The sequence below is a fragment of the Pelobates fuscus genome, chromosome 9 (assembly GCF_036172605.1).
Source record: "Pelobates fuscus isolate aPelFus1 chromosome 9, aPelFus1.pri, whole genome shotgun sequence".
Lineage (NCBI taxonomy): Eukaryota > Metazoa > Chordata > Amphibia > Anura > Pelobatidae > Pelobates > Pelobates fuscus.
Genome location: NC_086325.1, coordinates 141,884,678 through 141,902,206, shown reverse-complemented (window position 1 = coordinate 141,902,206; position 17,529 = coordinate 141,884,678). Strand labels below are relative to the sequence as shown.

General features: G+C 45.5%; 1 protein-coding gene across 1 annotated transcript in view; it reads left to right on the top strand.

The window, feature by feature from the left end:
• ZER1 (zyg-11 related cell cycle regulator) overlaps window positions 1-17,529 on the top strand; it is a 491,045-nt gene that overhangs the window by 128,964 nt on the left and 344,552 nt on the right. The gene's annotated exons all lie outside the window — the stretch shown is intronic.

The window sequence follows — 17,529 nt, the reverse complement described above, 5'->3', positions numbered from 1 at the left end:
ATATATATATAAAATGTGTGTGATATGTCCTTTGAAAGGAAACATTTAAATTATATAGTGAGCATACGCACATGTACACACAAACTCACTGAAAATCACACTGATACACACAGACAAGCTCACTGACAGACAATCTCATGTGCACACACACACATTCTCATAGATACACACACAGACAGCTCACTGACTGACACACATACACACACAAGCTCTTTGTCAAACAGACAGACAGACACACAGCTAGCAGACTAACAGGAAATCAGTGTCTAAGTGCCCGTTGTGCCATAGACTGCACTAGTGGAGGGCAGAGATGGCTTAGGTGGCTGGGGTGGGGGATCAGAACCTTGGGGTACTTAATGCTTTAATATTGTAGACAGCCCTAATATGTTTTTGTGATTATCCTGCACCGTCATAATGTAATGGCTCCTGTGGTGGGGGTTACCTCGGAGGGGGGGGAAAAAAATGTGTATTTTTTTTATTGACATTCCATAATGTTCAGCCGTACATGCTCAATACAAGACCCTTGAGGGCACTAGGATATACGCCTACTGGTACTCGAGAGGTGATCTTCACGTGTGCCTTACTCCATTTTATCTAGTCCGTCTTTATTGGGGATTTGATAACGTAATACAATTTTTTCCCTTTCTCTTGCGTATGCATATATATATATCCTGGCTCCAACGCTCTACAACATTTCTTTTAGCTCTTTATTCCAGATCATACTGTTTAATATCATTGTGTCACATTTTTGGTGCGTGTGTGCACCTTCACATACGCAATGTTATGCTATTCTTGTGTTACAAATGCGAACACAAGCTTTGGTTTATAATGTTATACTGTTAATATTGACAAGGAACAACAGCTGTTTGAGCAAATTGAGAAACCTGCAAATCTGGGTAACACTTTAATTATTGGAGATTTTAATTACCCAGACATAAATTGGGACAGAGGGACTAGTAGCTCAGCAAAGGGAATTAGATTTTTAAACTTGTTAAATGACACCTTCATGTCACAACTTGTACAAGCACCAACTAGAATGGACGCTTGTCTGGACCTGGTTTTAACAAACAACGTTGATCTTTTGACCAACATTCAAGTAGGTGAGCACTTGGGAAATAGTGATCACAATATAGTGTCCTTTGAAATAAACTAAAAAAAAAACAAAAGCACATGGGGTATACTAAAACATATAATTTTGTGGCCAAACCCTGGAAAGCCGTAGAGGCAGCACAGGTGGGCAGACCCATCTCGATCCTCCCCTGGCTAGACCACCAACAGGGCAGACGACTAGCGGCCCCACACCCCCTCATCAAGGCTACCTTACAAGTGTGGCATAAGCTGGCCACACCGCTGTCACTTACCACCACACCGTCCCCACTACTCCCGTTAACCCACAACGAGGCCTTTCCCCCGGGGAAGGAACCGAAGACGTTGACACGCCTCCTGGGACAAGAGGTCCCGAGACTATGCCACGCGACCGCTAACGGCCACCTCAAGACCCTTGAGGAACTGACAGGGAACTCAAACAACCCATTCATGCTACAGTTGAGATACCGACAATTGCAAATATTCACACAAACACTACTCCAAACACAAAACACCACCAGGCCACTGACAGCATTGGAGGGAATATGCATGGACCCAGACCCCCTAGCAAAAGGCCTCTCCACACTCTATGACATACTCAGGCGGATGAGGAGACAGCCACCCCCGAGCTTCATGGGGAAATGGGAAGTAGCGCTAGGCACAACCTTCACCCCGGTCCAATGGGACAAGATATGCACTCTCACACTACACTGCGCACCATCCAGCGGGACACAGGAGACGGCGTACAAAATACTGGCACTCTGGTACCGCACCCCATACCAAACACACATATACGACCCCACGACAGACGACACATATCAAAGATATAAGGAAGGCAATAATGCGTGCAAAAAGGCAATTAGATTTGCTAAACTTCAAAATGAAAAAATGATAGCTAAAGAGAGCAAAACCAATCCCAAAGCATTTTTTAAGTACATAAATTCTAAAAAAAAAAAAAAATATCAAAAAGTGTAGGTACACTAAAAACTGAAACGGGGGTGTTAGTTAATGAAGACCAGGAAAAGGTAGGAATTTTAAATAACTATTTCTCCTCTGTATATATTAAGGAAGAACCCATGGCAATAGATGTGCAAATGATTGCTACTAAGAACTTGCAGAATAATTGTAATTGGTTAACTCAAGACAAGGTGCTGCAGCAACTAAAGAAAGTTAATATAAACAAAGCTCCTGGGCCTGATGGTATCCATCCACATGTACTTAAGGAACTAAGTGTAGAAATAAGTGAACCTCTGTTTTTAATCTTTCAAGATTCTTTTCTTTCAGGAAGTGTTCCGGTGGATAGGAGGAATCAGATGTGGTTCCTATATTCAAAAAGGGTTCAAAATCCTTGCCTGGAAATTATAGACCTGTGAGCTTAACTTCTGTGGCTGGGAAAATATTTGAAAGGTTATTAAGGGATAATATTCAAGAATTCCTTGAGAAGAACATGGTTATCAGCAAAAATCAGCATCGTTTTATGAAGCACAGGTCATGTCAAATTAACTTGATTGCGTTCTACGAAGAAGTAAGTAGAAGTATAGATCAGGGTGTTGCAGTGGATGTGATCTACCGTATTTGGATTTTGCCAAGGCATTTGATACAGTTCCACACAATAGATTAGTGTTCAAACTCAAGGAAATCGGTCTAGATGAAAATGCTTGTTCTTGGGTAGAACATTGGCTTAAAAATAGAGTACGGGGGAGGAGCCTGGAGCCGAACCTGAACGGACGCACTTACACAGAGCTCCGAACAATCTACGAAAATCCAAATCAATCCAAGGTACCAGGGTACCATCAGACGACCCAAACACCCACCCGAGTACCCCCGGAACCCAAGGTACAGGCGGATGCCGTTTCAGTTCCCGCAAACGGGTAAAAAGACCCGGCGAAGATCTGGGGCCTACCTGACACTTCAAACCGCAAGGTACGCGATGGAGGCCACAGCAATAGACGCTCGAAACGGCACCTACCTCTTCACTGACCCCACGGAACTGGACAGATACACAATGGGTCGCAGGTCCCAAAAGCCTCCACCAACCGCCGGCAGAGGCACACAAGATATCGGCGACATGCTGCAGAGGCCAATGGCGCCCAAGATGGCGGTCCCGCCGGAGCGCACCCCAGCCTATCTAGATGAGGGGGAACAGAATGGGGCTGGATTGGAAATATCCTCTAGCCACAGAGTCACTGGCCAGCCAAGACACACAAACCCCGGCTACCAAGCAAGATATTGCCGACCTCCTGATGGAAATGAGGAGAATGCACGCAGCAGATATTAACCTAATAAAGACTGAAATGCAGGCGAAGAACGCACGCACACAGGCCACAGAGGAGGACATCCTAGATCTAAAAAGAGAGGTGAGAGAGATAAAAGACACTTGTTACCATATGCAGGCAGCACAGTCCACCCTAACCACAAGACTGGACCAAGCAGAAGACCGCAACAGACGCGCCAACCTAAAACTAAGGGGGATCCCAGACACCATTGACTCCTCAGAACTACCCCACTACCTCAGATGTCTCATGGCAACACTTCTGACACCCGCACAGGCAAAAAAGCTTGTATTGGATGGCTGTTTTAGGATCAGAAAAGCCAGACAAGCACCGACAGACGCCCCTCAAGATGTCATTATCTGGTGTCACTCCGTGACCGACAAAATTAAGCTTCTCACGGCGGTCAGAGGATAGACCCCGCTTACATTTGAAGATTCCCAAGTTACATTTTACCAAGACCTGACCCGCAACACGTAACTGTGGCGCAGGTTTCTGGCCCCGGTCACAACTCAACTGAGAGACACAAAGATTGATTATAAATGGACATTCCCAAGGTCCCTGACAGTGACCAAGGGGGGCACCACGCACAGCCTCTCCTCATTACAGGACGCAGAACCATTCCTGAGGGCACTGGGGATACCAACTCAAACCCAACCACGGGAGAACCCCACGACATCACACACATGGGATCCAGAGAGAGCAATTTCTTTCACTCCTAGAAACACGGAGAGAAGCGGGGCCCTAACCTGAACTGTCCCACTGAAACAAACAAATAAGACGTACTGCATCTAAACCCCCCTAAGTTACCCCTTCTTTCCTTTGACTCCCTCTGTCTCCTCTACAGGCGCTGAGGGAGAGCTGATCTGAACTGCAAAAATGGTGGCCAGCAACTTCAATACATTAATCAGTCACTGCCTTCTCTTTAGTGATTTGCATGCCGGTTTACCTTCTGTTTTACCCTTTGTTTTTTTTTTTTTTTGTTTTTTGTTATTGTTTTAAGTAAGATATTGCTACACACGCATCCTACAAGTCTATCTTACACTACACCATAACTGCAACTGACCCGCCACCAGCCATGACTTACTTGGATACAGAACACCATAAGCTCCAGGGAGAATATACCTTTTCCCATTGAGTCTGGCATTGAGTCAGAGCACTGCTGGCCTCTGTGCTCAACTTGCAATGACGCTGGAGTTGAAGAGCAAGGAGATCAACCTTCTAGTGAAGGTGGAGTTTAAGGAGTGCGCAACTCCCCCAGCTGAAGTGCTGGCATCGGGGCAGAGCTCCATTTGCCTCTGCCCAAACCCACTGTTAACCCGCGAGCCTCAGGCATCAGACACTGCTGGTCCCACGGAAGAGCGGATCCCAGAGCAAAGCACGGCTAACCTCAGCCCTTTGCCACAAGCACTCTATCCAATACAAATGGATGGGACTCTGGCCTCTACCTGGACAATGAGCTCCGATCCCCAACCCCATGTCAGAGGGGGCCCAGCCACCCTTCCCTCCAGCGGCTGAGAGAGATCCAGGGAGACAGGACAGTGGGCACGCATCGCCAGGTATATGCTTTAGTAGATGCAGTGGTCGGCTGGGTAAGTGCTGCTCTTCCATGGGCAATTTGTTTGGGGTACTGATTTGGTGATGGCCTTGATGATCTGAATGTCGTCACTAACTTCAGAGTCAACTCGTCTGGGGTGTCCTGTATTGGTCTCCTTCTGAAGGGGGAGAAATATGCTGGAAACTATTCTGAGCTGGAGATACAGGGTTCCAGAATTGCTATTGGGGTCTATGGGGCCCCCTAAGAGTGGAGTCATATGGGGATAGGTTTGAGTTTGGGAAGGGAGCCATGGCAGATTCACTGGGAACTCCCTTTCTCCACTTCCAAGTGCCCTCTTATTAGAGATACAGGGTGACCGAGAAGCCCAGTCTGGCCTGCCCAAACCAGACTTCTACAGATTGATCGGCTATGAGGGCTCCATGCTCCCGACCGGGACAAACTTACAAACTATGTGGAACTTTGTTCGAGAAGGCTGCCAGGATGGATGTACTTTTTGGGACTTATTACCCGACTAACTCAGGCACAGACCTATTGGAGGTCTGGTACCTGGTTAGTCTACCTTTGGGGCGGAAGATATGTGACGGTAGTCACCATCACTGGGGATGGAAGACAGACACTATGGGTGGGCTCCCAAATTCCTTTTGTGTTTTGTCACATTGTGCCTATTATTTGTGCAGGGTATGTTGAATATATTGCTGGTCTGTGCATCTCCCCCCTTTTTCCTGTCCTATTGTTTCCCGAGCAGGGCGTTGTCCCAGGGACACTGCCAGACCTCCTCAATCTCCCATCAGCCCTTGCTATTGTCTGACCCCACCCTTCCTTGCACTATAGTAATCTATGTAACCTATTGTATGTAAATGAGGCTGTTGGGGGCTTAAACTATGTGTGCTGTATTCACTAAAGAGTTGATGTTTAACCTTCACCATGTGTCGTCTGGTGTTTGGTCCAGGGTGGAAAAGGCCCTAAGTCATCCCAGTCAAGCCGCGGCGTCTGGGTCTGAAGTGTTTCAGGGTCCCTGATAGCTAAAAGGAAGCAGACTTGGCAGAGGTACTCGGAGTACTGGAGCTCCGTTACTCCGTTACTATGGCTTCTGGTATCCAGTACTCTATTCTTGTTTAGTTTTTCTTGGTTTTTATGGTTTTCTATTCTATGTCTGGTTTTCTTTATGCTGGGTTTTTCTGGGTTCATTCCTTTAATCCGTCCCTGGAATTCCCAGTCTCCAGGTTTCCCTTGTGATTGTCTGAGAGCGCGTTCCTGATTCTAGTTTCTTCTGGTTTTTGACTTTGGCTTTGATTTTGACTTCCCTGTATTCTGGTATCCCTGACTTCTGGCTTTCTCTTATCGTTGTGTCTCTTTCTGTATTCCCTGACCTCAGCAAGTATCCTGACTATTCTTTGGTACGTTAAGTCTGGCCATTCTAAGGCCCTGTTGTAATGTCAGGATTACTAGTTGATCCAGCAAGTAGAATTGTGTCACACAGATAACTAATAGGTAAAGTATTACCGGGCCTTAGAATGGCCAGACTTAACGTACCAAAGAATAGTCAGGTGATACAGACATATGCAATATACAGTCATAGTTTCGTATTTTTATCACAACATGGTGAAGTATTATGTCAAGACGGTTATTACAAACTAGACATCTCAGTATTTGGACTTCGACATGTTCTAAGTGATGAGTCATAAGTGAAATCTAACGTCTGCGGGAGACATACAGCATAAGCCTGAGTACAATACGCTGACTTCCTCTGGCATGAAATATCTTGGCTATTGTTACCTTAAAATGATAATCTCTTAAATATCTTAAAAATATCTTAAAAATATCTTAAAAAGATAATCTCTGTACAGTCATATACATGGCTGACCCCTCGTTTTGTATCTATCTCATCCTTTCGGCCATCTTGAGTGTGAACCCATACTTCAAGTAGAGTCATGATACGTAGGTTTGCTACCAGTTGTGGGTTTTGAACAGAGCCTGGCAATTCCAATGAACGCAACAAGTGGAGCTGAAACATAAAATGAAAACAAAGGTGCGGAAGTGGACAAGTGGGGGTAGGAGGGTCGGGGGTCTTTGTGTGAATGTTATGGCTGTGATAGAGTCTTGAATTTGAGTCTTAAGTGGGGACTTAGGGGGATCATAGCATCGGAGTGGGTAAGTTTGGTTTAATTCCCTATAGTTATGAAGTGGTCATCGGCATAAATATCACCCTTTTATCCAATTGGGGCCAATATAGTGAGTGTGGATCAGTTCGCGGTGTGCATTCACCATAGGCTACCTCATTACCACCCGGTCTGGATTTCCAGCATGCAGGGCCGGACTGGCCACCGGGATACGGGGAAATTTCCCGGTGTGCTGCGGCACCTGGGGGTCTACATATAGAGAGGAAGCCCTGCTCCCTATATTTTAATATCGCGGCCACCGGCTGCATGTCGGTGCCACCGGGTGGCCGGTCCGGCGGCACACACTCTGAGGGGGTTATACTTACCTTGCAGCTGGCGGGCACATCTCCTGTGCTGTATGACTTATGTCAGTATCAGTGAGTGTGCCGGGCGGCCGCCTAAGCAATCCGGCGGCACACTCACTGATACTAACAGCCATGCAGCTGTCAGCACAGGAGGATTGAGGGAGGGGGCAGAGCTAACTACCATACTTCCTCGCGGTTCCCATAATTCCCAGCTCAGTCACATCATAGAGTATGGATTACTCTGTGATGTGTAGATGCTGGAAAATATGGGAACCGCGAGGGAGCATGGTAGTTAGCTCTGCCCCCTCCCTCAGTCCTCCTGTGACAAGGTCAGCAGGGACAGAGAAAAAGAGGGGTAATAGAAACACGGGGGAAGGGATGGGGGGGGACACAAATAGAGGGCTAATAGAGAGACACAGGGGAAGGGGGGACAGAGAGACCGAGGGGTAATAGAGATACACAGGGGATGGGGGACAAAGAGAGAGGTAATGGAGAGACACAGGGCAAGGGGGGACACAGACAGATGGAGTAATAGAGAGACACCAGGGAAGGGGGGGACAAAGAGACAGAGGGATAATAGAGAGACATAGTGGATTGGGGGGACAAAGAGAGGGGTAATAGAGAGACACAGGAGAAGGGGGGACACAGAGACAGATGGGGTAATAGAGAGACACCAGGGAACGGGGGACAAAGAGACAGAGGGGTAATAGAGAGACACAGGGGATACAGAGGGGTAATAGAGACACAGGAGAATGGGGACAAGGAGACAGAGGGGTAAGAGAGAGACACAGGGAGGAGAGGGGAGAAAGAGGCACACAGAAGGTTTGTTGGGGGGGACAAAGAGACATACAGAAGGGAAGGGAAACAAAGTGACAAGATTTGTGGGAGGCAACGCTGGGCTGGGGAAAAAGAGACAGAGAGTGGCTGGGAGAAGAGAAAGAGGCACACAGAGTTTGGAGTTAGAAAGAGACACACAGATGAGATTTGGAAGGGGAGAAAGAGACAAAGGGGCTGGGGGCCTGGGGCTAAGACATACACAAAAGGGGATGGGGAAAGAGAAATACAGAGGCTGGAGAAGGGTGAAAAGAAACACACAGGGGCTGGGAGGAAATAAAAGATACACAAGGGTCGCTGTAAGAGAAAAAAAGGAGACAATTGGAGACAAGATACACTACACAAGGTAAACGTAATAGACATAAATTGATGTGATCCTGACAGTAATACACATCTATATATATATATATATATATATATATATATGCATGTATATTGATGTGTGTATTAGTAACATATAAGTATGCCTATAATATTTACACATATAGTAATATACATTTATGTATGCATAATACGCACATAAATGTCATTTATATATATATATATATATATATATATATATACAACTTGACTGTAATACAGACAGCGTAGAGCTTGATTGGGATATGGACTAAGACAAAAAAGAAAAAAAAACAACATAGTGCAAACTGTATAATGACTGATGGAAAGTAAATGAACATATGACTCTCACTCACATGCTCCAGAGCCGTACCAGGCTCTGTAAATCAGGCTCAGGGGTGCCAAGTACTGGCTAGCGATCCAGATGATTCAAGTAGATGAGACTCCAAAATTAAGTACAAAATATTTATTGTATAAAAATATATATAAAAGTATATACACTACTGGGCACTATGGGGGGGAAAGGGGGGGACCCAAAACAATCAATAATGTAACATATAACAAAATTGGAGTTCCACTTACCCCTATTGATATAGTAGCCCAGAGTGAAAAAAACACATAAAATAACAAGTAACAAATGTTATAGATGCAAGCAGACGCGTTTCGGCTAACAGCCTTCCTCCAGTGCTTGTCTCCATGTTCTATTCAGTCTTCTTTTATAAGTCCCATCTATGCCGTTCACCTGGATTCAATTTCATGCCGGCGTCGCGTCATCACTACATCACAAATGACATCTGCAACCTGCCTCCAAAATCGTATTAGAATTGAGCATTCCCAAAAAATGTGTATGAGGGTACCCGAGGCCCGCGTGAACCTCCAACAAAGCGGGGAGACCGTAGGGTAGATCTGGGCAGTCTAGATGGGACCAAGTACCATCTCATTAATATCTTACAGTAGGCCTCCCAGTGGGACAAGCTACTGGAGGAAGACCTCATGAGTTGAATTGTTTGTAACCAAAATGAAAGAGGGAAAGTAGTCCCAATGTCCCTATTCCACTGTAACATGTACTTGGGCTTAACCAAAGCATCTGCAGCATTAAGGTTGTTGTAGCAGAGGGAGATCAGTTTGCGTGTGTTACGCTGTCCTATACAGCAGTGGCCAAACTCAGTGAGTTGAGAGGTATCCCCTTGCCATAGCTTCAGCGTTTATATTATGTGTTTAATTCTAAGAAAGGTGAACAGTTTCCTGGGGGGGAGCGAGAACTCCTTTTGTAGGTCAGGGAAGTCCCTTAGCCCATGAGGGTCAAATAGAGAGCTCAGATGCGTTCCAGTCTTCCACTCCTTATTATGGACGCTCGGTAGTACATGGCAATGTTATGCACCCCCAGTCCCCCTTTGTGAAAGGGAAGCCACGTCTGGTGTCTTGAGACCCTCGGGGGTTCTTTTTCCAAACATATGCGTTGAAAATGGTTTGGAAGCTCTGCAGTATTTTATTAGGGATTTGTATGGGGAGTGTGTGAGAAAGGTATGGGACATGTGGAAGGGACATCATCTTAGTTGTATGAATTCTGCCAAACCATGACAGTTCGTGGTTAGACCATAATTAAAGTTGTGCTTTTAGTTTGTGGGTTAGAGCTATGTGGTTTTCTTGGATTAGATGGGTGCGGGAACTAGTTAGATTTATACCTAGGTATTTCAGGGATGTGGTGCGCCAATCAAACGGGAAAGACTGTTGTAACGTTCTGACTTGAGTCTGTGGGAGCCCTATGGGTAAAGCTTGCGTTTTTTTCTCATTGTTCTTATAATAGGATACTGTGCTATAATGGGCTAATAACTTCATTAGATTAGGGATGGAGCTATCAGGATTGGTGACAAACAATAAGATATCATCGGCAAATAGTGCCACTTTTTGTTCGCCTATCGGGGTCCTAAGGCCCGTTATATGTGCACTGTTTTTGACGTGGTGAAAATGAGGTTCCAGACAAAGTATGAATATCAACGGGGTGAGTGGCCAACCCTGACGGGTTCCGTTGGTAATGACAAACAGGGTTGATAGGAATCCAGAATTAAAGACCCTGGCTGTTGGATTTTTATATGAGGCCTGATGCTGGTAATAAAGGTGCGGGAGAGGGACCTCTGAAGCAGAGTGGCTTGCATGTTATCCTAATTAAGGCGGTCAAATGCCTATTCGGCATCTAGCACCACCACCACCCCGTTTAGGGATGCTAATAATTTGGCATGGAGTTTAATGTCAGCACTTAGCAGAGAGATCGGGCGGAGGTTAGCACTTTCAGTGGGTGGTTTACCTGGTTGGGCTTCTGGCATTTCCTGGTACCAGCCCGGAGGTCTTAATAACATTAAAAAGGATGGTCAGATGTGGGGACAGGAGTGGCTCCAGTCAGATATAGTAATAGTTAGAGAGACCATCAGATCCTGTGGCCTTGTGTTTTGGCAATGTTAGTATGGCCTTTTGGACTTCTTCAACTGTAAATGGGCTGTTCAATGTGTTTGTTTGCTGTGGTTTAAGGCTCGGTAGGTCTACCATGTTTAAGAAGGCTTCGATGGAGTCAGCGGTCGGTTGTGACAGGGTTGGGTCGTGCTGCAGGTTGTATAGTTTGATGTAATATTTGGCTAATTCATTTACAATGTAATTGGGGTCATTTAGTTTAGTGCGTTGTTACCTTGGGTATAAAATTTCAGTTTTAGTGACCTCATGTTTTTCTGTGGTCAGCAATGACATGGAATGTAATTCATTCCTTATTGCATCTAATTTCTTGGATAATTTCTGGAATGGGTCAAGCTTATTTTTCGCTTCCAACTCATTTCGTTCTTTAGTCAAGCGGTTAATGTTATCATTCATTTTCCGTTTTTTTCTGTGAACCCAGCTGAATGAATACACCTCTTATTACCGCATTGTGGACCAACCATTGCTTAGCCTGTGACGTCTGGTCGGTTGTGTTTTCTGCAAAGTAGTTAATTACCGCTTTGGTTATGATTGGTAATGCGGCACTGTCGTCAAGTATCATCTCATTCAGTTTCCACTTGCCCCGTCCTCTAATGGGGTACAGTGTTCTGAAAGTGACTGTAAGGAGCGCATGATCCGACCAAGATTGCTGGCCTATGGTAATGTCAGCTAAATTGTTTAAGGAGAGTTTGTCCATCACACATAGATCTGTGTGTTAACAAGTTAGGTGGACCGGGGAAAAAAGGGTGAAATCTTTTCCTATATGGTATTTGCATCGCCATGATCGTAAGGTCGTAAGGTCATAAGGTGCGTCGTAAGGTCATGGGTGTGTAGCATTTCGACAGTAATTGACTGTTATAGATAGCAGCTGAGGTGGGACGTCTGTTGCCATCCCGTCTGATATCCATGGGCGTGCAACTAAAGTCGCCACAGATTATTGTGTTATTATTATTATGTGGCCTCGTTTAAGGGAAGTTACTTTCTGGAGGGCTTTATGTATGAAGGGGATCTGGGACTCGTTGGGGGCATAGAGGGAAACTATAGTTATCATCATCTTGTTTAATGTTCCCACTAGTATCAGTTATCAACCCATTTCGTCCATGTATTGTGTATTCAATTGTAATACCCAGTCTGAGTGGAAAAAGATAGACACCCCCTTTGATTTATGAGGTGAGTAGGCATAATAAGCCTGTGGATATTTTTTAGTCTGCAGTGTGGGTGGGCTGCGTTTGCAAAAATGCGTCTCTTGAAAGCAGACAACCACAGCTTGAGACCTATGCATTTCTTGTATAGCAAGCCGTCGTTGTGTGGGTAACTGAGGCCGTTAACGTTAAGGGAGAGGATTTTTAAAAAAGGGGTCAATCATTTATGAGTGGTGTGTAGTGCAGCTTTTTTGTCGTGTGGTTTAAGAATGAGTACCTCTGGAGCTTTATGCCATGGGGGCATGCCATTTCTCAGGTAAATGGAGCTTTATGCCATTTCTCAGGTAAAGTGGGTGATATAGGAACCCAGGAGCTCTGGTTGCCGCGCGATTTTCTTTTGCAGCTTAGGTTGTAGTGGAACGGCTTAGGTGGTAGGCCACCGCATGAGGACCATGTGGGACAAGGACAGTAAGGGAAAATAAAAGTAAGAGGGGAGCAGCATACAAACCTTTAAAGAAAGTATATACAGTGGATCGGTGCATGGTATGCACAGCATACAACCGAGGGAGAGTTGCTCATCAGAGCATCTCATGCCGTCGGTCAGGGGGAGGTGTACGTGAGAAGTCACTGATATATGCCCATGAAATAGGAAAGAGACCGAATATCCTTCTACAGTGAACCGGGTGAAGGTTTGTTTTTATGTATTTTTTTTATTTTTTTTTGTTCGTATCAGGAGTATGTCGTCAGTGTCATGTCTCGGAAAGGGACATCTTAGTATATTTGTGGATGGGAGGGCAGGTTACCCTATTTAGTTTTAACATTTTTGAACAACATTACATAACACAGCATGCATAAATTAATATTACAAAGGACAATGTATCACCAGTCTCGCTATGAACCTGACTCTGAAATAAGAGCTATGTACTGATGAGAGCATTGATTGGAAAGTTTAGCCTATGTAGCTCAGGGTATTTCTACTCATACTCCTGTATCCCTGTATGACTTGGCCATAGGCCTACTTTATAACCCGGGAGGGGGACTTTGGTTTAACTTTTGTATACGCATAGGTTTTTTGTTTGTTTGGTTTCTTTTTGTCTTTAAGTGCAACTACCGTAAGTGAGTTAATTAGGCATTGTAACAGTGCTGGGACAATCAGCCACAACGACTCCCCAGCGAATAACACTAATTAGATAACTGCATTAATCCAATGCTCTCTCATCTGTGTTCCCCTACCACAGGGCACCTGCTGTGGTGACCTAAACTCTCTTTTTTTTTTTAAAATAATTATCCTTTAATCAAGTTTTAAAAGAAAAAATATAGGGGGGCGGGGCCCGACCGCCATGCTGACCGGTCGCAGGCTGGAGAGGCTCCTGACAAATTTGGTCCCCTGTGGCACAAAACCCAACAATCACCGCAATCTGGGTGACCAAAAGCTGTCTTAAGTATCCGGGCAGGTGCCGGAGCCACCGCTGTCCCTGAGATCGGGAGTTTCGGAGCCCCCTGAGGGCGATATGAGGCTTTGGTGTCTGCGGCCTATGAGGGTGAAGAGCAGGGCGGACGGCCGCCGTCCTGTTTGTGAACCTGGCTGCCACCCACCGGGCTTGTGATAGGCCTCACGGGCCCCGCTTACCCCCCCCCATGGACCGGGGGGGTTATCTCGGTCCCCACCGGAGAGAATCACAGCCTTACAAAGGCCCAACATCAAACCTACCTGGCATTGTGCATCACGTGCCTGGTCACTAAAATGGCAGCAATACAGCCTATAATCAGCTTTACAGCCTCGCTTGCCTGCAGACAGAAGCCACAGCCTGCTGGGCATCACTTTTACTCACAAGTCTGCACAAGATCTTGCCTTCAGGCTGCAGGGGGAGCAGGCTGGGGCCGGAGATGGAAAGCGGCGACAGAATACAGAGCCCACGGAAGTCCCATTCACTTGATATCCCTGAAATCGGGTGGGGAAAGGGACTGATCGGAGCAGCCCAACAGTGGCATTAGCTGAAACTTTGCCTAACTACTGATCACAAGCTGATACCAGAGCAACTATACATGTCAACTAACCTCACCACTCGCACATAATTCAGCTGTTTGCCTACATTAAGTGACATTCATGTGCAGTCCTCCTTGCCTTACCACAAATTGGAGATGGCTGACCCCAGCCTCGGACTTACTGCATACGCTCTGCCCCTCTTTGTAGCACCATTAACCCGACTGATTCTGCTGTACTTGGTGAGCGGCGGCATGCAAAATGCCAGGACTACCAATGGTGGTTTTATTTACTGCTATTTGTTACAGCATGTTACACCGCTATACTAATTTTGCTCTTTTAAAGCTGCTAGTCTATGCCATGATTCCCACTACTAAGCGACTACATATTAAATATATGTCTATATATGTGTCTTAGATCACCTATCCACTGGCAAGCTGTAAAGATCTCCTTGTTGCATTACCCAGTTCGCATCTTTGACCCCTGTAATCATAGTCAGTAGGTGGCATGTGGCAGTATACTTGTTTCTTTCCTCAAGCACTGAATACTACTTATCGTTTATATTCCCTTTCTTATACAAAACAGTGCAGCAAACTCAACAGCTACTCCCAAGCCGCTACACAGACACCTGCCGCGGAGGCTGGGGATCCCCCGCCGCAGGCGGTGACGTCGCAGCAAGAGTACCAGCCATGCCTTAACTCAGAGACCAAGCCTCAAGACAGAGGGCCCGAGCTTGTAGCCTCTCGTTCCAGGTCTTCACTCCAACCCAGGGCTGGAGGGTCTACGCGCCCTGCCGCCACCTGACACAACCCATGGAGAGCCTGCATGCACACCCAAGTCTGGGTATAGGTTGACGTGTAGGAAAACGGATCCCCCCTACAGACTTTAGCCGTGAATATCTCCCTGATACCCAAAGAGGACAAGGGTGTGAAGGACTGTGTGAATTATTTCATGATCTCCCTACTTAATTGCGATCTGAAACTGTTCACTAAAATTCGCTCTCAATGGCTGCAGAACCACCTGCCTGATTTGATCCTCCAGCAGGGAAGCACGGGATACTAACCACTCTCCCCTGCTCCAGCAGGCCAAGCGCTGTTCAGAGGGCCTTCTCCTGCTATCCACAGACGCAGAGAAGGCCATTTACAGAGTTGATTGGGGCTTCATGCTCTCGGTCTTGAGACGGTGGGTATGGGTCCACTTATGCTGGGCTGGATGAGATCCTTATATGTGATGCCTAAAGTACAAGCATGCATCAACTGAGACTTCACAGAACCCTTTCCGGGTACACGTCCCCTTGCTCTCGAACCCTTTCTAAACGCAATAAGGAGCAATCCCTGATATATTGGGACTTCAGGCAGGTAAGATGAGACACCAAGGCGCGGCATATGCTGAAGGCCTCTTATATTTTGTCATTAATCCTGAATTATCCCCACCAGCCATCATATCGGAATTTGCAGAGTATGGTACACTCTCAAACTTTAAAATAAATTACACAAAATCAACCATCATAAATATCTACATCCCACAGGCCCTCAAGCAAAGGTTCACGTTTCAGTTGACGGACATGGCCTTGAAATACCTGGGCGTTGTGATCACTAAAGACATCACTCAGCTTTACCATGTTTGTGTCCCTGACCCTACTGTGTTCCTTGAACTGTAAAACTGACTAACAATGCTAGTGTCGTCAAAGCTGAATTTGAGGAGTGAGAAAACTAATGCAAATCATGAAACACCACAAAAAACATTGAGGTCTTAATGAACAGCCAACTGTGGCACCATAGTGCCCATTTGTGAGTGAGAGCTTGGATAGGCCGCTGCCTGTGGTGTCAGGTAAAGGCAAGATGTCCTGCAACTGTCAGGTGGGAGACTCATTGGATAGAGAGCGAGTGCCAGACAACATGTAGGTTTGGGTCGCTGCCATACTCCCCACATCTGATCAGTTGGTTGTGGTTGATTGCAGAGCCCCAACTCCCTAGGAAATGTAGCTGCTTCTGTTTTGTGAACCATCTTCAAGAGTCCATTGCGCTCCACTATCAGGAACCTAGAGGTTACCCCATCCATAGGCGATCTCTTTGTCCCAGTGCAAGCAGTTGACATAACCCAGTGAGACCCACCCCCTCTCAAGGTGGCGTAGAAAGGTATGATAAAACGACAAAGCGTGGCCTTTACAGCGATAGGAGGGTGTGCTTCTGGCAGCTCGTGATGCAGGACAGCTGAGCAATCACAGTGACCCTTGTACTTTGGTCCAGGTAGGTTAGAGAACCTGAAGATCCCATACAGCAGTATGGTGGAGGTCAACTTCTGCTTTAGCATGTAGTTCAGCCAATGTTATAGGTTGCGGTGACTGCCATCCACCATATCTTGACCTGCTAAAATTGTCACAGATACGCGTCAACAGCACAACAAATTACCACATTTCAAACCTTTTTAGGCAGCGGAGTTCAGACGGCTATACAAAGTCTGAGATATTTCTTTAGAAACTGGTTAATTGCCTAACAAACCGACAAACCTAAGAAACTTTCTTCATGCGTGGGTTTTATTTATAAAAAAAAAAAAAAAAAAAAAAAAAACTCATACAACAGCCCACATTTGTATTGAAGAAAAAAAAAACTGAATCCTTCCTGGATTACTCAAAAAAATTTTTAGACTCATGCAGCTTGACTCCTTAAATAACAAAATTTTGCACCTTAACACACCCCCCCTCCTAGTTTATCTTTCTATAAGGCCCCTCCCCCCACACACACACTTTGTTTTTTAAACTTTCCCCAGCTACTCTTCTACTCATTTCTTTCCAAAATGCCATCTCCTTTTTTCTATATTTTCAAGTCCCTTTACTTGGGCTAACTTTACTGAGAAAGAAAGATCATTCTCTACAAACTGTTAGATGGGGCTGGAATTTCTAATTACGGTGTCTATTTGGGCTACCTGAAATTACTTGTTCATACATATCACCCCTCCCCCTCCAATCTCCGAATACATTACAGATTTTAGAGACCATTAACAAATTAACACTCCAAGCCACAAGGGATGAAGATTTATATATCTAAATTAGATCCACTTCCCCAATATAACAATCTGAAGCACTTGCTTGATAGTAATAACCTTTTTGTCCACATGGTGGCATTTGTATCACATATTGTAGAGAACACTTTAAATACATTTTATAAGATGGCAGCTGTGACAGACAAAAACAATGTATCGTAAGTTATCCCTCTTGTGGACTAAAAGCTGCATTTCTGTAGAACTTTGCTTTACAACCTGAAGGACATTCAACGATGATTTTGGATTGCACATGGGGATGTAGAATTGAAAGTAAATTCCAAATTGTAGGCACAAATCAAAACTGTAAGCATAGCTGAACTGAAGACTTTTCCATTTAGACTAGCGTG